This window comes from Saimiri boliviensis, chromosome 11 (assembly GCF_048565385.1).
Source record: "Saimiri boliviensis isolate mSaiBol1 chromosome 11, mSaiBol1.pri, whole genome shotgun sequence".
Classification (NCBI taxonomy): Eukaryota; Metazoa; Chordata; class Mammalia; order Primates; family Cebidae; genus Saimiri; species Saimiri boliviensis.
In genome coordinates this window covers 118,688,897-118,714,066 of record NC_133459.1, presented here as the reverse complement: position 1 = coordinate 118,714,066, position 25,170 = coordinate 118,688,897, and the positions used below count along the sequence as shown (strand labels likewise).

Here is a 25,170-nt window from a genome sequence, read left to right as displayed (position 1 = left end):
GTGATTTTGGGCAAGTTACTAAACCTCTCTGAGCTTCTGCCCTCTCTTTGTAAAATGGGGTTGATAATAGCATCTGCCCCATAGGTTTGCTGTGAAGCTCCAGTGAGATTGACAGTGCATGTAAAACACTAAAGGCCTGGCAGAGAGTTCGAATTCCATAAAGGGCAGCTCTTACCATCGCAAAAACCAAGGCCGCTCCAACATTGCCCTCACTTGGGTAGGAGCTGCCTTTGAAGACAGGAACTAACTTCCTCAACTTTATGTGCCCACCTAGGATGGTGCTTGATACACAGTGGGGACTCAAATGTCTGTGAGTTGAAATATCTGATAGCACTGTGTTCTCTCTTCTCATTTACATTTTATCTTTCTTGAGGATAAAAATTACACATATCTTTTGTAGATTGACTTTTTAATTTTAATAAGATATACCTAACATAAAAGTTAACCATGGTCACAGTTTTTAACTGCACAGTTCAGTGACATTGAGTCCATGCATATTGTTGTGCAACCACGTGGCTTTTTTTTTTTTTTTTTTTTGAGACACAGTCTTGCTCTTTTGCCAGGCTGGAGTGTAGCAGCATCATCCCGGCTCACTGCAAGTCTCCTGCCTCGGCCTCCCGAGTAGCTGGGACTACAGGAATGCACTAACATGCCTGGCTAATTTTTTCGTATTTTTTTTTTTTTTTTTTTTTTTTTTTAGTAGAAATGGGGTTTCACCACGTTGGCCAGGATGGTCTCAATCTCTTGACCTTGTGACCTGCCCACCTCGGCCTCCTAAAGTGCTGGGATTATAGGCCTGAGCCATCGCGCCTGGCCCATGTGCCATTTTTAAAAACATCCACAGCAGCCAGCTCAGGACCAGGCATAGAAGCTGAATCTCTTAACGACTGAGTGGACACAGATAGAGAAACCCCGCACAGGAGGCAGGCTTCATTCAAAACGGACCACCCCGTCCCCCTAACACGTGGCACAGTTCTTGGACATAGCACGTGCTCAATAACCGTGAAATGTGCCACAAGCAGAAGTTGCACGCTGGCAGGAAAGCAGGAAGGGGCCATGAGGCACGTTGTTTGGGGCCACACAAAGATTTTCTTTTTTAATGTTAAAATGTTTTGAATAAGTTGAACTCTCACATAAAAATCTATATTGTAGCTTCTCTTGAAAGACAGAAGGCTCTGGCAGCTTGGGCCTGCATGTTTGGACGGCAGCCCTCTGCTAGCACCGCATGCAGGCTGCCCCTTTGGATAGAGTGAATGGTCTCCAGGCCGCTGCTCTCACTGAAATGACTCCCTTGCTCCCCTGAGCACTTGAGTTTCAGACACCTGCTGTAGAGTCAAATGAACAGGACTTGGGACTTACTTCCTTAGCTGAACAGCTGAGAGCACTTAAGGAGGTCAGCCAGCCTCTAAGCCTCCACATCCTCATCTGTAGAATGCAGAAAATGGCAGCTTCCTTCCGGGTTTCTGCGGAGAATGTTATGAGATTATGTATGCTGAAGTATGTGAGAGGCTGGGTGTCGTGGCTCGTGCCTGTAATCTCAGCACTTTGGGAGGTTGAGAAAAGAGGATCACTTGAGCCCAGGAGTTTGAGACCAGCCTGTGCAACAGAGAGAGGAAATTAAAAAACTACAACAACAACAAAAACGCTGGGTGTGATGACATGAGCCTGTTGTCCCAACTCCTTGGGAGGCTGAGGCAGGACGATCGTTTGAGCCTGGGAGGTGGAGGCTGCAGTGAGCCGTGATCGCACCACAGTACTTCAGACTGGACGACACAGTGAGACCCTGTCTCAAAAAAAGAAAAAAACCACCACCAAGTGTGTGAGAAAATGTCAGGACCATGATACAAACACTGGCCCCTCACCACAGGCCTGCTACCTGCAGTCTTTGTGCCTGCGCTGAGATGTTGGATTCTCCTGACAGTTGGAATCTCCAGATATTTTACCTTGCATCCTCCCCTGGGAAGACACTAGCACCTGGAAAAGCCAGGGTGCTGGGGCACCATCTGGTCAGCACAGGCAGCCACCAGGTACCTGCAGCACCTGTCAGTCACCTCAGGGCTTTCACACAGTCCCTGCCTGGGTGTGGCACAGTTGAGAGCTAGTTCCTTGGGCACAGGCCTGCTCTCCAGTGCCCTTTCATCGGAGGGCCCTCCACACGCTGCACAGCAGCCCCACAGGCATTGGACTCCACGGCACACATCAGTGCATAATGCACTGCCTATTTGCCACACCTTAAGCCAACTCCTAGGAGTGAGCTTTTGCTATCAGAACACCACCAGTTCCCTCCCCTACCTCCTTCTCTCGCTCTCCCTGCCCTTCTGTTCCCTTCCCAGGCTTCGTTTCCGTGGTACCTTGTCAGCCTCTGCTGTTAACACCATCCTTTCCAAATCTAAAGCAAATGAGGGCTCTTTCCCTTTAAGTCCTTTTTATAAACCCCTTCCTTCCAATTCACCTAAAAATTCAGATCCGCTCTGTTTCATTAATAACATCTTGATATCAAAAAAGATTTCAAGACAAGAAATAAATAGAAAAGTAAGTCAGGTGATTCTGTTTTGAAATAAAACAAGTTTGTTTAGTAACTGGTTCCAGATTGCCTTACAGTCTTGCTTGGCAGGTAGAGATTTATTCCTGATAGCGAACCACATGTCACACTTGCTCTTCTAAGACGTTTGCTTTTATCTCCAGCAGTTCATGATGGAATAGATATAAAGAAAAGACTAGAGCCTTGTTTAAGCAGGGACTAGCGTGTTTGCATCCTGACACCAGAGAAGATCTGATCATCTGAGAGTTTCCAATCTAGGGCTTAACAGCTTTAAAAAAAATCAAACATGTTAAAACAAAACAAAACAATAGAAAACAAAAGCACAGAGAGGCAGTTGCACATATTGCAATCTTTTGTGTAAGGCGCTGTAACATGCCCATGATACAAGAACCAGCCACCGCCTAAAATGAGATGAGTGGTTTGCCTCTTCTGGAAGAAAACAAGGCCTCCAGAAATTGAATATTAGTTTCCTAGGAAAAGCAGAGGGTCCTTTGACAGCATTTCGTTGTGGCAATGAACCCAGAAACTCCTCTGAGACTTGTTTTCACCAGGAGCAGCAGCCTTCTCCCAAGCTGGCTCCTTAGGTAGCAGCACCTGCCCTGGGCTATTCCTTCCCTTCCCGTCTCCTTCAGTCCACTACGTGGTCCTGGGGTCACTCCTTGGCTTAACAAATCTAAGTGCTGAGGCTCTTTAGCAAGTCACACAAACCCACTACAAACTGGCTTAAACAAAACAGCAAAGTCCTCAGAAACTTAGCAGGACTGATGCACAGTCTGGACCTTCGCTCCAGGCCTGTCATTGATAGGAATCAGCTCCCGATCTCAGTGTCTCTCAGCTCCACATCCCGGGAGAGAGACTCTGTGTGCTCCAGCTGGGATCGCCTGTTCCTCCTGCTGCAGTCAGCTAAGTCCAGGTAGGAGAGTCTAATGGACATGGGGCTCTTGAAACTCATCCTGGAGTTGGGGAGGTGAGCAAAGGGGCAGGTCATGGCTGGCCAGACACCCTAGGAGGAATCTGCCACTTCATACGACTGGGTTTTGATTAATTGCTGTGGCAGTGTTACAGTAGGTAGTGAATCAGACATGAACAGGGCAAGAAATGGCCCCCTACTCTACCAGGAATACCAGGTGACCATCAGGCTACACTGTCTCTCTAAAGTAACAGTTGGTGGCAGCCGGGGACAAGGCAAGGTAGTCTCCCTATAGAGAGGAAAAAAAACCTGAAACCCATGATCAGCAGCTTTCTGATAAGATCTCGGGAGTTGAATGAGTGAACTCAAGTGTGCTTATTAAGAAGTAAAATGGACTGGGCGTGGTGGCTCACGTCTGTAATCCCAGCACTTTGGGAGGCCAAGGCAGACAGATTTCCTGAGGTCCGGAGTTTGAGACCAGCGTGAACAACATGGAGAAACCCCGTCTCTACTAAAAATACAAAATTAACCGAACGTGGTGGCGCATGTGTGTAATCCCAGCTAGGCAGGAGGCTGAGGCAGGAGAATCACTTGAACCCGGGAGGCGGAGGTTGCGGTGAGACGAGATCGGGCCACTGCACTACAGCCTGGGCGACAGAGCAAGACTCTGTCTCAAAGAACAAAAACAAACCAAAAAAATACTCCAGCCTGGGCAACAAGAGTGAAATTCCATCTCAAAAAGAAAGAAAAAGAGGCAAAATGGTGGAATTTAACTGGTATGTGACCTCAGGGACCAGGCTGAGCATGGGCACACGCCAGTAAACACACTGCGCACGCTCCCCTCTCAGGCACTGGCAGGCCACTGCGTATGCGGACGGCCCACCCAAAGGAAGAGTCAGGGCAGAAGGAAGGCAAGACCCCAGAAGCATCCAGATGCATCAGAAGCGTGCCAGCTTATAAAACCCCGAATCAAAAGGTCATATCGTGCACTTGTCTTTCCAGTTGCCCAGTTGGCCCTCTTTCAAGTATGCTTCTCTTCTTCTCCTTCCTGCTCTAAAGCTTTTTAATGAACTTTCACTTCCCCTCTAATACATGCCTTGGTCTCTCCTTCTGCCTCATGCCCCTTGAATTCTTTCTTCTGTGGAGGCAAGAACTGAGGTTGCTGCACACACATACTGATTCGCCGCCAGCAACAGCAGGGGTGGGACTTCTGTAGTGACTTAGTCCCAGCATAGAAGCATTATTTATAGGGGAATGAGAGATCACATGGCAAACGTAGGAGCTGTGGTTTGGGGAGGTTGTATTAGTGGTTTTCTATGACTGTTATACCAAATTACTACCAACTTAGTGGCTTAAAACAACACAAAATGATCTTACAGTTCTGTAGTTCAGACATCCAACACAGGCCACTGAACTAGGAGCACTGCATCTGGTTCCTTTCTGGAGATTCCAGGAGAGAAGCTGCTTCCTTGCCTTTTCTAGCCTCTGAGGCCACCAGCATTTCTTGGCTCATGCCACCTTCTTCCGTCTTCAAAGTTGGCGACACTGCATTTCTCTGACCCTTCCGTCATCACCACTCTCTCCCTGACTGCAGATGGGAAAGATTCTCCACTTTTAAGGACTCAAGGGGCTCAACTGGCCCCCCCCAGGATAATTCAGAATAATCTTCCCATCTCAAAGTTCTTAACTTTAATCTTCTGCGAAGTCCCTTGTTAGGAGTTGAATCATGTCCCCCAACAATTCATATATCGATGTCCTAACCCCCAGAATGGGATCTTATTTGGAGATAGGGTTGCTGCCATTGTAATTAGTTGCGATCTTACGGTAGCCCCTAATCCAAAACGAGGCATCCTTATAAAAATGAGAAACTTGGACCCGCACCCATGCATAGAGGGAAGATGACATGAAGAGACACAGGTGGGAGACGGCCATCTCCAAGGCGAGGAGAGAGGCCTGGAGCAGATCTCTTATTCACACCCCTCAGGACGAACCAGTCCTGCCCACGCCTTGATTTCTTACTTCTAGCCTCTAGAATGGTGCCACAATGAATTTCTGTCATTTAAGCCACCTAGTCTGCGGTAGTTTGTTACAGTATCCCTAGCAAAATAATATATCTCTTTTGTCATGTAAGGTACATATTCACAGATTCTGAGGATTTAGACATAGGAATCTTTGTGAGGACAGGGTCATTATTCTGCCCACTGCAGGGTTAGACAGCAGATCCGGGCCAAACGACTTTCGCTTGACCTTGTGGGACTGTGGTTGGTAGCCTCTCTGCCGCGAAGAAAATAATGTCCTAGATCATAGGACTATTGCTTGCAAACACCCTACCAGCATGAGAGGAGACCCAAAACAATTGGTCTTTGCATGGGACACTGTCCAGCTCCAGGCTCACTGGTTTTTATAAACAACTGTGAAAGGTGTCGGTATTTTCTGCTATTTTTGAGAGGAAAGATTGTGTTCGCAGAATACACTGAACTGGACATCGTTAGCTACTTTTGTACAACAAATAAAAACACATATTCTGTGTTACCCTCTGAGATGGTTAATACTGAGTGTCAACTCGATTGGATTGAAGGATACAAAGTATTGATCCTGGGTGTGTCTGTGAGGGTGTTGCCAAAAGAGACTGACAATCGAGTCAGTGGGCTGGGGAAGACAGATCCACCCTTAATCTGGTGGGCACCATCTAATCACCTTCCAATATAAAGCAGGCAGAAAAACGTGAAAAGGAGACACTGGCCAAGCCTCCCTACCTACATCCTTCTCCCATGCTGGATGCTTTCTGCCCTCAAACATTGGCGTCCAAGTTCTTCAGTTTTGGGAGTTGGACTGGCTCTCCTTGCTCCTCAGCGCCTCAATTTGCAAACAGCCTATTGTGGACCTTGTGATCATGTAAGTTAATACTTAAGAAACTCCCATACTCCCATAAATATGTGTGTGTGTATCTCCTATTAGTTTTGTCCCTCTAAGAGAACCCTGACTAATACACCCTCCAATGTGAGTTTGCTGTAAGTTGCTTCCCCTACGCTATAGTGAGCGCCACTCCCAGCCCTTCCACCCAGCTCCATCACCTACACGGGGAGCAGGCCCCCTCGGCACGGACCCTCTCCCCTGCCTATGGGAGTAGCCTAGATGCCAGACAGCAGAAACTGAAGTAGCGTTATAGCTGGTGAGATATGAACAACAATATTGGAAAATAAATCTGTGACTGATAATCAAACAACAGGCTCATGCTCACAACATGCTCATGTTCACCTTGCTCCACGTCCCTGCCACTGCCCTAATCATGTCCTTATTCTCTTTGATTTGGACCATGCAACACTCTTCTAGGTGTTCCCTATCCTCAATCCCTTGCCTTCCATTTTTCATCCTCGATCTGTTCTTGTAATCAGAAAAAAGAACGGCAAAACACACACAGAAATCTGATAGTGTCATCCACCCGCTCAGGCTTAAAAGCACCCAGTGGCTCCCCCTGACATAAAGAGCAAGTTTCTCACCATGGCACTTGAAGTCCATCCCACAGGGGCCCAGCCTGCTTTTCCAACCTCACTGTTCCCTGTTCTACACACCCGGGAATCTGTGACAGTTTTCCCCGAAGTGGGTCCTTGAGCACCAGAATTAGCATCACCTGAGTGCTTGTAAAAATCCCCAGTCCTTCTGACTCAGAATCTCTCAGCAAGTGCAGGGAACCATTTCTGTGCACACTACAGCTGGGATCACTCACCTAGAGCCACGGTGTTCTTCCCCGCTCTGTCTCCCGAGCCATTCCTCCTTCTTGGCCGCCTCCTTTTGAAGCACTGTTCATGTAGCGTCTTTTCCTTTCATAAGCCAAATAAGTCGTTCCTCTACCCCTGTGTCCTTAGCACTTTATGCAGACTCTCATAATACATTTTTTACATATCTCTTTCCTGTTGAGTTCTGAATTCCTTGTTGTTAGGAACCAGGTCTTATTCATACTTTTTCCTGTAAGTAACTGTACAGCTTCTCTGTTTCTACAGTGGGAATGTGTATTGACCATGTTTTCCTTTTCCTGTGGCCGCCTAAGTGCTTAGGGTAAAATATCCAACTCAGGTATAACAATTAGGAAGGCCTCCATGCGCTGCGTATCTGTGTCCTGTTTTCCCTCTGGACTTGACCTATTTTAATTTATATTTCCCTTGCCCTGAGTTTTAAAAACCTGCATTTGGATGTTTTATTTTGTATGTTTCTGCTGCAAGCTGCCTCACATCCTTTCTGAAACAAGGTGGGAGAGAAATAAATTATTCATCTCAGTATTTCTACCAACCTGGACAGCATCTGGCAGAGAGAGAATACTCAATAACTGTTAAATGTAATCAAAGGAATAAAGTTACGTAGATTCTGTGACAGCTATTTGAATTGTCACTTAGAAGACTTTCTGCTGATTTTTATCACAGTGTTCAAGAGCTCAAAATGCTGGAAGGATGCCTGGTGGATAAGTGCCTGTTTCTGTATTGGGTTGGCACAAAATTCTTTTGATTGCAGCAACCAAATTACTGTGATTTGCCACCTTGATCCAAATGTAACCCACTTGAGAACTCAGACTATTCATCAACTCTGTACCCTGTGATTCATTTCAAAAGATGGTGACTAGGTAGCCGGGAAATGAGAAAGGAAACCAGGACAGTGCAGCTCCATGAACAGGGAAGAGAAGCGTTCAAACGGGATTGCATGAGGGTAGAGCCGAGGAGGGAACACAGGAAGCTGAGGACAGGACCTCAGAGACGGGGGGTGGGGGGGGGTGCACCGGAAATAGCAATAGAACAAGGGTGAGGAGCCCACGGGCAGAGACAAGACTTCTGTTTCCTAAAGAGAAACCATCGTCAGGCCCCCATGTGCTGCTGGAAAGATGAGTGTGTTTAAGCACACAGTTAAAGATGTAAATATCAAACCTCTACGTAATAGAACTGAAGAGATAAGAGGAAAATCTTCAGAACAAAAAACAATCTCACTTTTTATACTCATTTTTCTTCAATTTGCAACTAATGTTTCCTCAAGAAAAGCCATCTTTTCCATCCCTATGTATTACATCTGAAGAAATAACAGCAGCGCCCACATCTCTTTAAATTGGAGATTTTTTTTTTCCCAAGGAAACACATGAGCATGTGTAGTCTTGACTTTCAGTTGTCACCTCAACTTTCTAAACAAGTCCCTCACGCTTCCAGTTAGCTGTTTTCAAAGCATCATTCAATTGGAATTTTTTTCTCTTTGAAGAAAATAAAGGTATGCTAACCTATTGATTGCACACATAACCAACTACATGTAAAACCACATGTTCAATTTAAATTTGCTCCAGACATATTTGTTTCAGTCAAAAACATCAATTCAATGTGTTGACTTTAATCATATTTTTCTTCACGAAAACCTAAAGAATCTGAGTGAATTCTTTCAACAACATAAAAGAAAGGTGTTAATATTAAATATATTAGAGTTTGTAGGAATGAATTTGGTTACATTGCTACCATGTGAAAACATACATATGTGAGATTAAAGGGTTGGTCTATCATAATAAAGTATGGCTCTTTCCCCTCAAATGATTTGAACAGAGAAACTGTGAGTTAAGGTTTGAGACACATGGTTTTTTATGTTGTCTTGGCCCAATGATCTACTTGTTCTGCCTGAGAGTTTGGTCTGGGCCTCAAAGGATTAAATGTTAATGACAAGGCAATCACCTCATCAGCCAAGACAAGGAGGCCTGGTTAACCTATGATCTGAGGGTCAGGTGCCTGGCTATGTCAGACCGGGGTTGGGGTCGGGGGTCATGTGCCAGCCCCTCTATGGCAGAGGTCTCCTGCTCAGCTGCAGCTAAGCTGAGTCAGGCAAGTCTCTCATTTGTCACCATCAGCCCTAACTGATGGCACCAATATCCTCAATTTGTAGGCTTAGCCCTCCCACATTCTGAGCCCGGAAATCATACCATGTATATGGACGGAACAATAAATTCAAAGGGACTCAATGGTTGGCATCAGATTAGTCAGGCTGTTGTAAGCCTGGAAATGTGTTTAGGGACAGCCTGGAAGCATCTCTGCACCCATCAGGCTGTCTGGGCACTTCCTTGAACCATTCTGCAGTCCCAAATTTCCAGAATTTTTAACTGCTCATAACTGCTGCTATTTCCTCTATAGCATTCCAGTTTTCCTTCTGAGACCTCAGCACACTTAATGGAAGTCTTGATACCTCATCAGACTTTGGCCAGTTCCATCCCCAAAGCTGTATCACTTGTTAAACAGAGGCACAATCCCCACCCCAAATTCCTATTGGGAGCCTGCCTGGTTCATCCCCCCTCCAGTCTCAGTCCCGAATAGCCCCCTTTCTATGCTCCTTTATGGCTCATGACTACTGCTGTTGTGATGTCAAATCACAACAATAATACAAGCTGACATGATTTCAGCCCTTGCCGGACACCAGGCTGGGTGCTGAGAACTTAACATACAGTATCTCAGGTCATTCTCACTACAACAGGATAAGATAGATATACGGTTTTAATTTTACGAAGTAAACTAAGGCTCAAAGAAGTTAAGTCACTTGCTTAAGAGAACAACACTCATAAATGATAGACCCAGGATTCAAACCTAGGACTGACGAAGGCCAAAATCATCCTATTTCTCCCTTACAATGAATGAGAAACAAAGAGATCACAGGAGTCATCTAGAATCTTAATGATGTTTCATTGCAAATGGTTGGTTTACTGACATATCTTGAGAACCACTCCGAATCCCTTCAGCCCTACTTCTTCCAGCCATGGAAAACACAACCCGTTCTGTGCAGGCTTCGATCTGCCTCATGCACAACTAACCAGGCAATGTCTTGCCTCATCCTGTGTCTCCCATCCTCTCACTTCCTGCCCTGTGACTTCCCTGATGTCACACCATGTGACACCATGGCACAAAATTTCTACAGGACAACTCAAAATGTAGGGCATTAACCCCCTGGGGCCACTCTTGACCAGTGGCAGATGAGAGCTGATAAATAAATGCTTTATTCTTCCATTCCCTCAATGGATATTCTGAAACACATTTCGTCTGGCTCCTCAGGAAGTTCCACTGAGATGAGCTCTAGTTGCCTATGACTGTGGCCAACCCAACAATACATCCTTATATTGGCTTTCATCCCTCATCCCTGCCCCACTGGGACCACATCCCAAGTTACCCATCGGTACGTAATCCTTTGTGCCAGGCTCTGCTTTTGGAGCCCAGGCAGGTGAACAGAGAAATGCCCATTTCTCTAAAAAACTGGTCCATTCACTCACATATTGCTTTCTACTAGTGACCATGGAGATTTTTCTCTCTGTTTCTGTTCAGTATTTTTCATCATGGGATCCCAGGCCTCCTTTCTCTTTCCAAAGTCATTACTGATTAAAATATTCTGAAAAGATGAGGAAGAAGATCTGACTGTGGCAGAGAGGAGAGCCAACATCTCCAAGCCAAAGGCTTAGTGAGGGCAGGGCTTCCACAACACAGATAAAGTTGTGCATGTAAACAGAAGATAAAAGCTCTTCCTGCTGCAAAGATAGAATAATTATTTGTGGAAAGAAGGATCTCTCAGGACTGACAAAACACACAAAGATATCACTTATCACCTAAATGTGGGCATCTGGGATGGGGCCGCAAGTGTTTCTAACCTGCTCCCACCAGGCTTCCTGGCATTTCTCTCCCAGTAGCAGGCAGAGTTCCGGCGTCTTTGTTTCCTTGAACCAGTTACTTTTAATCAACATAATTGCTTCTTCTTTCCACGTATACTCTCAATGGGGAGGTCAGTGTCATCACTGTCAGCCTGAAGATGGGCCTAGGGAAATCAGGAAGACGAAATGGATCAAGAGAATCCCCATTGCAGCCACATTTTTCATCTTATCTCAGCAGCTCAGGTGCACATTGAGCACTGCTGAGTGCCCTACTTGAATTCCTCCATCTACTTGAGCACATGCAAAACCGAGGAGTGTTCCAGCCTCTTTTCCAGCCCTGAAATTAAATTTATTTGTATTTTTTCAGATATTTATTTATTTTGAGACACAGTCTTGCTCTGTTACCCAGGCTGGAGTATACTGGTGTGATCTCAGCTCACTGCAATCTCTGCCCCCCGGATTCAAGTGATTCTCCTGCCTCAGCCTCCTGAGAGTAGCTGGGTTTGCAGGCATTTACCCCCATGCCCAGTTAATTTTTGTATTTTTAGTAGAGACGGAGTTTCACCATGTTGGCCAGACTGGTCTCAAATTCCTTACCGCAGGTGATCCACCCACCTTGGCCTCCCAAAGTGCTGGGATTACAGGGAGATATTTATTTAGAGTTAATTTTACGTGGAGCCTTTCTGCTAAAATAGGCTTTTTACCCTTTTAATTATTTTCATCCTGGTGACCCTTTTTTTTTTTTGCTTTCGGATGCAATAGCTTCTTTTCTAAAAAACCTAGAATTTAATAAAATCATAGCTCTCATATCAGATAATAAATTACACTAACAAATGGCAGTTCCTCCTTTTGTTCTATTCCTCTAGCGATGACCAAATAATTGCCTACAATACCCTAAAGCACTGCAGCCACAGTCATCTCAATGGCCACTACATTGCAGGGCTGTGTCCCAAGGCTTCAGACCTCTGGGGCATTTGGAACTATTATAAGAGAACTCAAATCCAAGCCTAATTTGTAGTCTGAATACCTGATACCTATTGTACACATATGTATCACTATATGAAAGTGTTTGTAGAAGCTATTGTGAACAACACAATGCAAACTCATGGATTTATGTTTTAGCTCACTAGGAACTACAGTGGTGGTAGGAGGTAGTATAAGCATATATATATATATATATATATATATATATATATATATATATACATATAGAGAGAGAGAGAGAGAGAGAGAGAGAAAGTCTTGCACTGTTGCCCAGGCTGGGGTGCAATGGTGCAATCTCAGCTCACTGCAATCTCCACCTCCTGGGTTCAAGCAATTCTCCTGCCTCAGCCTCCCGAGTAGCTGGGACTACAGGCATGTGCCACCACGCCAGCTAATTTTTTGCATTTTTAGTAGAGCCTGGGTTTCACCATGATGGCCAGGATGGTCTGCATCTCCTGACCTTGTGATCTGCCCCCGTTGGCCTCCCAAAGTGCTGGGATTACAGGCCTGAGCCACCACACCCAGCCATCATATTTTAACTATTAAAATGAGGTCCTAGTGCCCCAGAAAGATTAGGGTAATTGGTGTCATGGAAACCGTACACAAGACAAGATTCAGAAGACTTAGACCCATATTCTAAACTATTCTAAACCCAGTTGTTGGTGTGCTCTGAAACCTTAGGCAACACATTGGTCTTGGTAAACCTCAGTTTCTTCATCTTCCAGAAGATAATCAAACCCACATCACAGAACTTTTATAAGAAATATAATCTGGGCCAGGTGTGGTTGTTCATCCTGCAATCGCAGCACTTTGGGAGGCCAAGAGAGGAGGATCATTTGAGGCCAGGAGTTTGAGGCCAGTGTGGACAACATAGTGAGACCCTCACCTCTACACAAAGTTTCTAAAAGTTACCCAGATATGGTGGAACCAAAGGGAAAAACAGGCAGAAATACAATAATAGCAGAGGACTTCAACATCCCACTGTCAACAATGGATCGATCATGCAGATAGAAAATTGATAAGGAAACAGTGGACTTCGAATGGGCCTAAGAAATATGAAACATTCCCTCAAACAGCAGCAGAATACACATTCCTAACAAACACACAAATATTCTCCAGGATATATCATATGTTAGGCCATAAGACAAGTTTTATCAAGTTTAAGAAGACTGAAATCATATCAAGTATCTGCTGACAGCAATGGTATGAAATAAGAAAATATGAGATAAAAAACTAGAAAATTCACAAATACATGGAAATTAAACAAGCACTTCTTAACAATCAACAGGCAAAACAAAAACTCAAAAGGGAAATAAAAAATAATTTCGAGGCCAATGGAAATGGAAACCTAAAATACCAACATGTATGGAATGCAGCAAAAGTAATTCTAAGAGGGAAGTTTATAGTAATAAACACCCGTACTGTAAAACAAGAAGAAACTCCAACAACCTAACATTATACTTCAAGGAAATAGAAAAAGAAGAACAAACTAAGCCGAAAGTTAGCAGAAGAAATGAAATAATAAAGGTCAGAAGTGAAGTGGGTGAAACAGACTAGACATACAATTTTACAAACCAATAAAGCTAAGCATTTTTAGGAACAATAAATAAAATAGACAAACCTTAAACTACACTAAAAAATGGGGAAAAATCAAGTAAATAAAATTACAAACAAGAGGAGACATAAAACTGATACCGAGGAAATACAAAGAATTATGGGAGACTATTATGGAAATTTAATATACCAACAAATTGGATAACCTAAAAGAAATAAACTCCTAGAGACATATGGGCATACCTCATTATATTGCACTTTGCTTAAAAATTTGTGGCAATTCTATGTTGAGGAAGTCTATTGCTGCCATTTTTTCAATAACGTGTGCTCCCTTTGGGCCTCTGTGTCACGTGTTGGTCATTATCACAGTCTATCAAACGTTTCATTATTGTTATATAAATTATGGAGATCTGTGATCAGTGATCTCTGATGTTACTCTTATAATTGTTTCGAGCTGCCACAAACTATACCCACGTTTATTTTGATCAAGATGATAAATTTAATCAATCAATGTTGTATATATCTGACTGCTCCACTGATCAGTTAGTTGTTCCTTCATTTATCTCTCTCTCTTTGGGCCTCTCTATTCTCTGGGGCACTATGATATTGGAATTAGGCCAATTAAAAATCCTACAATGGCCTCTAAGTGTTCAAGTGAAAGAGCCATGTGTCTCTCATTTTATATCAAAAGCCAGAAATGATTAAACTCAGTGAGAAGGCATACCAAAAGCCAAGATAGGCTAAAAGATAGGCCCCTTGCACAAAAAAGCCAAGTTGTGAATGCAAAGGAAAAGTTATTGAATGAAATTAGAACAATGATCTTGTTCCTGATCTTAGAGGAAAAGCTTTCAGTGTTCATCATTGAGTATCATGTTGGCTGTGGGTTTCTCATATTATGAATAGGAGGGGCTTAGAGCAAGATGGCTGAATAAAAGCCTTTATCAATCATCCCCCACACAGGAACACCAAATTAACAACAGTCCATACAAAAAAACACCTTCATAGGAACCAAAAATCAGGTAAGCAATTACAGTACCTGGCTTTAACTTTATATCTCTGAAAAAAGCTCTGAAGAGAGTGGGAAAGACAATATTGTCTGGGCACGGTGGCTCACACCTGTAATCCTAGCACTTTGGGAGGCAGAGGCGGGTGGATCACTTGAGGTTGGGAGTGTGAAACCAGCCTGGCCAACATGGTGAAACCCTGTCTCTACAAAAAATACAAAAAAATTAGCTGGGCTTGCTGGTGGGTGCCTGTAATCCCAGCTACTTGGGAGGCTGAGGCAGGAGAATTGTTTGAACCCAGGAGGCGGAGTTTGCAGTTGGCCAAGACCATGCCACTGCACTCCAGCCTGAGGAAAAGAGTGAGACTCTGTAACCCCCCCAAAAAAAGTCTTTAATTGCCGTGCCTGCCCCACCCTGGCAGTGGCCACGTGACATGGAAGGGAGAGCACAGTGATTGTGGGACGCTGCACTGAATACAGGGCTGCCCTGCCAGAGTGAAAAGCAAAACAGGGTTTAACACAGCTGACACCCACCCACAGAGGGAGAATTTCGAACAGCCCTAACCAGAGGGGAACAGCCCAACCCAGCAGTCAGAACTAGAGTTTGGCAAGCCTCACCACCATGGGCTAAACCAACTTGAATAAACTTCTGGATCCTAAGTAAACTTGAAAGGCAGTCTAGGCGACAAAAACTGCAATTTCTAGGTAATTCCTAGTGCTGTACTGGGCTTAAACCCAGTGGATTAGGGGGCACAAGACCTAGTGAGACACCAGCCCGGGCAGCTAAGGAAGTGATTGTGCCACCCCTCCCCCAGCCACAGGCAGCACAGCTTGCAGCAACAGAAGTGACTCCTTCCTTCTGCTTGAGGAGAGAGGAGAGGTAAGAAAACCTAGAGAAATTCAAGATAATGCAGAGGAGTAATTCAGAATTTTATCAAATAGATTTAACAAACAAATTAAAATAATTAAAAAGAATCAAACAGAAATTCTGAAGTTGAAAAATGCAATTGGCATACTGAATAATGATCAGAGTCTCTTAATTGCAGAATTGACCAAGCAGAAGAAAGAATTAGTGAGCTTTCAAACAAGCTATTTGAAAATACATAGTCACAGCAGACAAAAGAAAAAATAATTAAAAAAAAAAGAATGAAGCATGCTTTCAAGCTCTAGAAAACAGCCTTAAAAGGGCAAATCTAAGACTTATGGGCCTTAAAGAGGAGGCAGAGAAGCAGATAAGGGTAAAAAGTTTATTCAAATGGATAGCAATAGAGAACTTCCCAAGCCAAGAGAAAGATACCAAATTCAAGTAAAAGAAGGTTATAAAACACCAAGCAAATTTAACCAAAGGAAAACTACTTCAAGGCATTAAATAATCAAGTTATTAAAGGTCAAGAATAAAGAAAAGACCCTAAAAGCCACAAGAAAAAAGAAACAACAATACAATGGCACTCCAATACATCTGGCAGCAGATTTTCAACAGAAGTCTTACAGGCCAGGAGATAGTGACATGAAAAAGTGTTGGAGAAAAATAACTTTTATTCTAGAATATCAGGTGAAAATATCCTTCAAACATGAAGGAGAAAAAACGACTTTCCCAGACAAACAAAAGCTGAGGGATTTCCTCAACACCAGACCTATCCTACAAGAAATGCTAAAGGAAGTTCTTCATCAGAAAGAAAAAAAACGTTAATGAGCAATAAGAAGTCATCTGAGGGTATAAAGCTCACGGGTAACATGGAATATTTTAACACTATGCTTTTGGTGTTAAACTACTCAAGTCAAAATAATAACTACAACTTTTGAAGACATAGTACAGTAAAATATAAATAGAAACCATAAAAAATTAAAAAGCAAGAAGTTAGAGTTTTTGTGAGTTTTCTTTTTGCTTGCTTGTTTATGCAAGCTGTGTTGTCATCAGTTTAAAATAACGGATTATGTCATATTTGGAAGCCTCATAGTAACCTCAAATCAATACACACACATACACACACACACACACACACACACACACACACACACACGACAGTCGGGGTGCGGTAGCTTATGCCTGTAATCCTAGCACTTTTGGAGGCTAAGGCAGGCAGGTCACTGTGGTCAACAGTTCAAGACCAGCCTGGCCAACATGGTGAAACCTCATCTCTACTAAAAATACAAAAAATTAGCTGGGCATGTGGCAGGTGTCTGTAATCCCAGCTACTCAGGAGGCTGAGGCAGGAGAATTGCTTGAACCTGGGAGGCAAAGGGTATGTTGAACCAAGATTGTGCCACTGCACTCCAGCCTGGGTGACAGAGCAAGACTTCATCTCAATAAAACAAAAACAAAAACAAAAACAAAAAACACCATATTACAGATACACGAAAAATAAAAAGCAAAAATTAAATCATACTACCAGAGAAAATCACCTTCAATTAAAGGAAGACAGGAAGAAAAAAAAAAAAAGGAAGAGAAGGCCAGCAAACAAGTAACAAAATGTCAGGAGTAAGTCCTTATTTACCAATAGTAATATTGAGGTAAATGGACTAAACTTTTCAATCAGAAGACAGAGTAGCTGAATGGATTAAAAAAAACAAACAAACAAAAAAAACGAAGGCCCAGTGATCTCCTGCCTGCCTACAAGAAACACACTTCACCTACAAAGACACACATAGACTGAAAATAAAGGGATGGAGAAAGATAGTTCATGCAAATAGAAGCAAACAAAAAAAGCAGCTGAAGTAGCTATACTTATGTCAGACAAATACAAAAAGAAACAAAGAAGATTATTCCATAATTATAAAAGAGTTAATCCAGCAAAAGGATATAACAATTTAAAATACATATGGACTCAGTCCTGAAGCACCTAGATATATAAAGCAAATGTTATTAGAACTAAAAAGAGATAGACTCCAATACAATAATAGCTGGAGACTTTAACATCTCACTTTCAGCACTGAACAGATCTTTCAGACAGAGAATCAACAAACGTTGGACTTAACCTGTAATATAGACCAAATGGACATAGCAGATATTTACAGAACATTTCATCCAATGGCTGCAGAATACACGTTCTTCTCCTCAGCAGACGGACCATTCTCAAGGGCAGATCATGTGGAAGGTCACAAAACAAGTCTTAAAACATTCAAAAAACGTTAAATAATATCAAACATCTTCTCTGACCACATGGAATAAAACCAGAAATCAATAGCAAGAGGAATTATGGAAATATACAAACGTGGAAATTAAACAATATGCTCAAATGACCAGTGGGTCAATGAAAAAATTAGAAGGAAATTAAAAATAACAAATGATAATGGTAACATGACATATCAAAACATGACATATAGCAAAAGCAGTACTAAAAGGAAAGTTTATAGCAATAAGTTCCTACATCAACAAAAGAATAAAATATTCAAATAAATAATCTACTAATATATCTTAAATAACTAGAAAAGCAAGAGCAAACCAAACTCAAAATTAGTGGGGCCCTTTCTGTTGACCAATGCCGTATGAGTGTTGCAGGTTTTAGTGCATCTCATTGATTTGCTGAGCATACTTCTTAGATGTAATGGTTTTGTTGGGATTTAGAAAGCTGTTGTGGATCAGACTGACAGCAGATCATCCAACAGTGACCATGACCTTTTTTGGTGCAAGTTTGGCTTTGGGAAGTGCTTTGGAGCTTGTTCTCAGTCCAGCCATTGTGCTGGTCATCACCGGTTGTCATATAAAATCCACTCTTTGTCACACATCACAATCTGATCAAGAAATGGTTGGTTGTTGTTGCATAGAATAAGAGAAGATGATACTGCCAAACAAAGATTTTTTTAATTTTCACTTAGCTTGTGAGGCACCCACTTATCAAGCTTTTTGACCTTTTCAGTTTGCTTCAAATGCCGAATGACTGTAGAAGGGTCAAAAATGAGATCTTCAGCAACTTCTCATATAGTTGTAAGAGGGGCTCGTCAACAGAAAGGGCCCAGTTCTTCTCTACAACAACCCCTGACCACACGTCACACCACGAGTGCTTCAAAAGTTGAATGAATTGGGCTACGAAGTTTTGCCTCATCTGCCATATTCACCTGACTTCTCACCAACTGACTACCACTTCTTCAAGCATCTCAACAACTTTTCCACAACCAGCAGGATGCAGAAAATGCTTTCCAAGAGTTCATCGAAGCAGGAATTTTTACACTATAGGAACAAACTTATTTCTCATTGGCAAAAATGTGTTGATTAGAATGGTTCCCATTTTGATTAATAAAGACGTGTTTGAGCCTAGTTACAATGGTTTAAAATTCATGGTCCAAAACCACAATTACTTTAGCACCAACCTAATATGATACATAAAGAATTTCTTTAACTCAGTGTTAGGAAGACAACACCACAATTTAAAAATGGGGTTTGAACAGTGACTCCACCAAATAAGACATACAGATGGCAAACAGGCGCATGGAAAGCTGCTGCACGTCATTAGACATGAGGAAATGCATACCACCGCACAGCCACGAAAATGGCTGTTATAAAAACAGAGTGAAAATACCAAGTTCTGGGGAAAATGTGGAGAAATTAGAGCCATCATAATTGCTGGTGGGAATGTAAAATAGTATAGCCAATTTGGAAAGCAAATTGGAAATTTCTTTAAAACTGATCAACTTACTGTACGGTTCAGCAATTCCACTCTTACCTATTTACCAAAAAGAAATAAAAATGGCCAGGAGCGGTGGTGCATGCCTGTAATCTCAGCACTTTGGGAAGCTGAGAGAAAAGGGTGACTTGAGGTCAGCAGTTCGAGATCAGTCTGGCCCACGTTGCGAAACCCCGTCTCTATTAAGAACGCAAAAATTATCTGGGCATGGTGGTACATGCCTGTAATCCCAGCTACTTGGGTGGCTGAGACGGGAGAATCACTTGAACCCAGGAGGCGGTGACTATCCAGTTCCCCATTCGGGGATCCTGCATCTAGAGCTGTTCTGGCATAGGGGTATGGTGTTGAGAACCTGTCTGAGAATGAAGTCAGTTCACAGCTAAGAAATGGTAGGAAGAACAGAACGTCTTGTGTTAATATTGGGCTCACAGAGCTAGCTATACCTGACCAGATTGTCCTTGAGCTGCCTACTTGAACTAATACATTCCTTTTTCTGTCTAAGCAGATTTGAGTTGGCTTTCTGTTTCTTATAAGAAAAGGAGCTCTGCATAATGTATGTGTGTACTATCAGGTAGTACTAGAAAAGCACTGGCTTATGTCATACTAAATGGATTCCCTGGGGAAGTTCGTTTAAAGCTCTGGGCCCAGGTTTCTCATCCCTAAGTAGAAGTGATTGGGATGGGACAATAGTTTCTCAGAAGAGTTACACAAAACGAAGGCACCACAGTGACCTCAATACGAAATGAGGGAGAAGCACAGTCTCTACCTCAGCTAGACTGGAAGTAAATCCTCCTTTAAAGAAGTTTTAGATAGTGGAATTACACACAGACTGTAATGTGAAAATTTAATTTTTGCTTAAAACAGTGGGTGGGGACAGTGGTTCATACCTGTAATCCCAGCACTTTGGGAGGCCAAAAAGGGCAAATCACCTGAGGTCAGGAGTTCGAGACCAGCCTAGCCAACATGGCGAAACCTTGTTTCCATTAAAAACACACAAAAATAGCAGGGCATAGTGGCAGGCACCTGTAATCCAAGCTACTCAGGATGCTGAGGGGGGAGAATTACTTGAACCCAGGAGATGGAGGTTGCAGTGAGTCAAGATCGCGCCTGGGTGACAAAGCAAGACTCTGTCTCAAAAAAAACCAACCAAACAAACAAAAAGAAAACACAAAAACACACAAAAAAACCTTTTGTGGTCTTCTCTAATTCCAAAACTCCAATATTCTGTGTTGGTTTTTCAGAGGCATGAAGCACTGGGCATTATATTCTAACATGTCAGGCTGCCTGGGGTCTGAATCCAACTCCACTCCTTACTAACTGTGCGATCTTGAACAAGCTTCTCTATTCCTTGGCTTCTTCATCAGTAAAATAGGAAAAATAATACTATCTATTTCAAAGGGTTGTTATGAAGGTTAATTGACAATATATGCAAAACCTTTCCAGCCATGCCTTGCACCTGGTACATGTTTGATACTGTTAGCAATGATGATGACAAAGAGAAGGCCTGGAAGATTTCAGTGAAACTAACTTTGGGTTTGCTTTTGTCTTTGTCACCTCTCCCAAGGAGTGAGCTGGAAAAGAACAGAAATGCAAATCAGGTCACCTGCTTGTTCCCTGTAATTGTGTCAATAGCTTGAGAGTAGTGAAAACCTCTGTCTGTTGTTTTCTGAATATAATGTAATTATCCTTTGAACTAAAGACAAGCCTAAATAATATTTTTTTTGTAGGCCAGGTGTGGTGGCTCACACTTGTAATCCCCAGCACTTCAGAAGGCAAAAGCAGGCAGATCACTTGAGGTCAGGAGTTCGAGACTAGCCTGGCCAACATGGTGAAACCCCGTCTCTACCAAAAATACAAAAATTAGCCGGGCATGGTGGCGAACATCTATAATTCCGGCTACACAGGAAGCTGAGGCAGGAGTGAGCAGAGATTGTGTCACTGCACTCCAGCCTGGGCTACAGAGCAAGACTCCATCTAAAAAAATGTATATATATATAGTACGTAGCTTAAATAGACTTTTTTTCTGATAGTTGATAGCATGTATACATTACTAAACGTTTGGAAATTTAAGAAGAAAATATTAAGACACTTATAATCCTACTGTCAACAGATAAATGCTCTTAGCATTTTGATGATTTCCTATTTCAACTTCGTGTCGTTTTCTTTCAGGTTTTCTTTTAAAGAATTTTTTAAAATATGTAAATGCATATTAAAATTTTTATTGTGTATGTGTGTGTATATACATATGTATATGCATTGTTTTATGTCTTTTTCTCAAAGTTGTATTGTAATTTCCCATGACATTAAATATTCTTTGAAACACTCGTATGACTTCTTAACATTCATTGTATCACTCTATTATCATTTATTTGATAAGTTTCCAATATTTGGACCTTTTTGTTGTTTTTAGTTTGGCTGTAGTATAAATAATGCTATTATAAACATCCTTGAATAACAATTTTGAAACTTGCCTGATTAGGATCCCCAGGATACTACTCCTAGAGATAGAATGTCTAAGTCAATGTATGTGATCATTAAGGTCTCTGGTACATGTCATCAAATAGTCCTCCAGAAAGTGTGCACCAATTTATAACACTGACCAGCACTGTGAGAGTGTTTGGAAACAGCAATTTTTTAGAAGTTACAAACAATTTTCATTGTAGAAACCAGTGAGTAAGCAACCTCCTGTATGTATTGCCCTTGTTCAAGACATTGGATTAAATTACTTTTTAAAGTGTTTTCCTTTAAAGCTTACAAAACTAAGCTTTTGGGGCCCAATTCAGATCACATATTTTTTTCTCTAGTCCTTAAAGTTTACTAACTTTTGTTTTTAAAATCGTTCCTGTAGGATCATAAAAATGAGAAGTTCATCACATCACAGAGTGATTCAGAGTCTTTATAAGCCAACTAGAAAAGGAAGTGCTTTTCTAACTAGAAAAGGAAGAAAACATTTTTATAATTATTTTAATTACCACGTTACCCAGGCCTTTCTTGCCATGCTTTATGAAGGACAAACATCCTATAATTTAAATAGAGTGGTCAGATGAATTCCCTGTATCACACTAGTGCTGACTTCACACTGGCCCTAGGACAATTAATGCTCTCTGGTTTAGATCAGTGATCTGTGGTTCATTAAACATGATCATTTGAATTTAAGTGTGAAAGACAATTTGAAAATATTCCTTACACGTCTTTCATTCAAGCCCTGGAAACTTTAAGTAGAAAAATGGAGCAAAGGGGCAATTCTGTGATTGGAATGCCAAGTTGTGAAAAGCAAAACGGCATCATTTAGAATTTAAAATACTTTTTTTAAAGCCTCAATTTAAATTCGCTGGAGCTGTAACTGTGTCCTGACTGACATTCTGTTTCTCCATGAGACCTGAATGTGCAGCTGATGTGATAGATTCTTGGCCTTCTCCTCAGTGTGTGTCTTTACCAACATTAACTGCTCTTTGTAACCTGAAGGGAACGAGTAGAGGTGACCTGATCATGTACCCGTCCTCCCTGCTGCTTAAGTATCATGTCCAGGCATCAGCATGACAAGCAGATGCCTGACGATCTGCATCCTGCTATTCCACCCTCACTGTCCATCCTCCTTCATCCTTCCCTCTGGTCACACTGATTCCCCCACTACTCTCTGGACTCACCTCGGCCTTCTGTGCCTTTATTCCTGCATCAGCTGTGCCCCCTGGAAGAGACACAGCTCTTTTGTGTGGTTTGGTAAATTACATTTTCCCACACAGTTCCAGTTCATGAGCACTAAGGCCAAGATTCACATTGGTTACGTTTATTTTGGCTGCAAGGGATAGAAGTTCCTTTAAACCATTTAAGCAATGGAGTTTGTTATTAACATAACAGTGAGGGTAAGAGACAGGTGAAGAATCTCATAGAAACCAAAGAGGAGCCCACCCACTTCCCTTCAAGATCCAAGACAGGCCTTGGATCTGAGTAGTTTCATCACCCTCCATTCTTATGCTCTCTTAGAGTGCCTCCTACTCTCTGGCCCTGTGTATCTTCGTGACATCACTTTCTTCTCCCTACCGATAGCTGGCTCTTCCTCTGGCTCCCCATTCAGAATTGCTTGAAGTAGTCTCCTGGGCAGAGCTCCTCAGATAGGACCATCTCATTCCCATGTGCACAACCCCAGGATTGGCTACATTTGCTGGCTACCCCAAACTGGTCCACTCCAGTGGCCACCCTTGTTTCAGTCCCAGCCTAAGACCGTGCTTTTTACAACAGAATGATGTAGGAGGCCAGATGCCCTTCATAAGTGTATGAAGGATGGTGGGGAATCTTGCCAGACACCTCTGATGCACCAAGTTTCTAAGTTTGGCCCTATGAATATTACTTTTGCGGGTAGAAGATGGAACACCATAGTTTTTATGTGCTTTATATATTGTAAGGGAGAGAATTTATAGTGATCTTTCTTGCTTTCTTTCTTTTTTTGAGACAGAGTTTCACTCTTGTTGCCCAAGCTGGAGTGCAGTGGCGTGATCTCGGCTCACTGCAACCTCTGCGTCCCGAGTAGCTGGGCTTACAGGCATGTGCACCACCATCACGCCTGCCTAATTTTGTAGTTTTAGTAGAGACAGGGTTTTGCCATGCTGGTCTCGAACTTCTAACCTCAGGTGATCTGCCTGCCTTGGCCTCCCAAAGTCCTGAGATTACAGGTGTGAGCTACGACACCTGGCCTTATGCTGATCTTTCAAGCACTATGCTGGAATGATATCAGATTTTTTTTTTTTTTTTTTTTTTTTTGAGACAGAGTTTTGCTCTCCTTACCCAGGCTGGAGTGCAATGGCGCGATCTCGGCTCACCCTAACCTCCGCCTCCTGGGTTCAGGCAATTCTCCTGCCTCAGCCTCCTGAGTAGCTGGGATTACAGGCACGTGCCACCACGCCTAGCTAATTTTTTGTATTTTTAGTAGAGATGGGGTTTCACCATGTTGACCAGGATGGTCTCGATCTCTTGACCTCATGATCCACCTGCCTCGGCCTCCCAAAGTGCTGGGATTACAGGCGTGAGCCACCGCGCCCAGCAATATCAGATTTTTAAAAACTTATTTTACATATTCCTAGATCAATAAGCTGCTGCCCAGTGTCCACTCCATCCCTAGCCCTTTAAACGGGGCTGGCCTACTTACACAGGAAGTACCTAAAAAGCAGCCTTGGGCCACAGCTCCAGGAACAGCGTTCCACCCTCGCTGACTTCCAGCTGACCTTCGACAATCCCTTGGCTTCATCCTCTGTTCCCACCACCTGCTCCAGGCCATCTTCCCCTTTCCGTGACCCACTCTGCTGTGGCTCAGCACCTCCTGCTCAGAGGAAGAGGTGCCTTCTCTGCTGGCTGGAATCCGCCAGCCCCCCTTGCTCTATCTGCTCACGACTCCATTCCTTAAGAGAGGAGATTCGTGATGCAGCGCAAAGCGGAGGATTGCCTGTAATGAGCTTTTGGTTTGGACCGTGGCTAAGGAACCAACATATTCTACCTAACTCAGAGATTTGTTGTGAGGACTAAATAATATATGTGAAGTGCTTTAAATAGCTTATTTATTTATTTGAGGCAGAGTCTTCCTCTGTCTTCCAGGCTAGAGTGCAATGGCATGATCATAGCTCATTGCAGCCTCCAATTCCTGGGCTCAAGAGATTCTCCCTCCTCAGCCTTCTGAGTAGCTAGGACTACAGGGATGTGCCACTACACCCAGCTAATGTTTTTACTTTTTGTAGAGATGGGGTCTTACTAGTTGCCCAGGCTGATCTTGAACTCCTAGCCCTAAGGGATAGTTCTGCCTCAGTGTCCCAAAGCACTGGGATTACAGGCATGAGCCAGCCACTACGTCCAGTCTAAAAAACAATGTATATATTATTACATTTTAGCATTTGAAATCATTTTGGCAATCTCCTGAATTGCTTA

At 42.8% G+C, this 25,170-nt stretch overlaps 1 long non-coding RNA gene across 1 annotated transcript in view; it reads left to right on the top strand.

Moving 5' to 3' along the window:
- Positions 1-7,326, top strand: part of LOC141580349 (uncharacterized) — a 71,484-nt gene extending 64,158 nt beyond the window's left edge. The window contains exon 5 of the long non-coding RNA XR_012512592.1: positions 6,164-7,326. This is a non-coding gene — a long non-coding RNA (uncharacterized LOC141580349). The remainder of the gene's footprint in view (positions 1-6,163) is intronic.
- Positions 7,327-25,170: the final 17,844 nt, after the last annotated feature.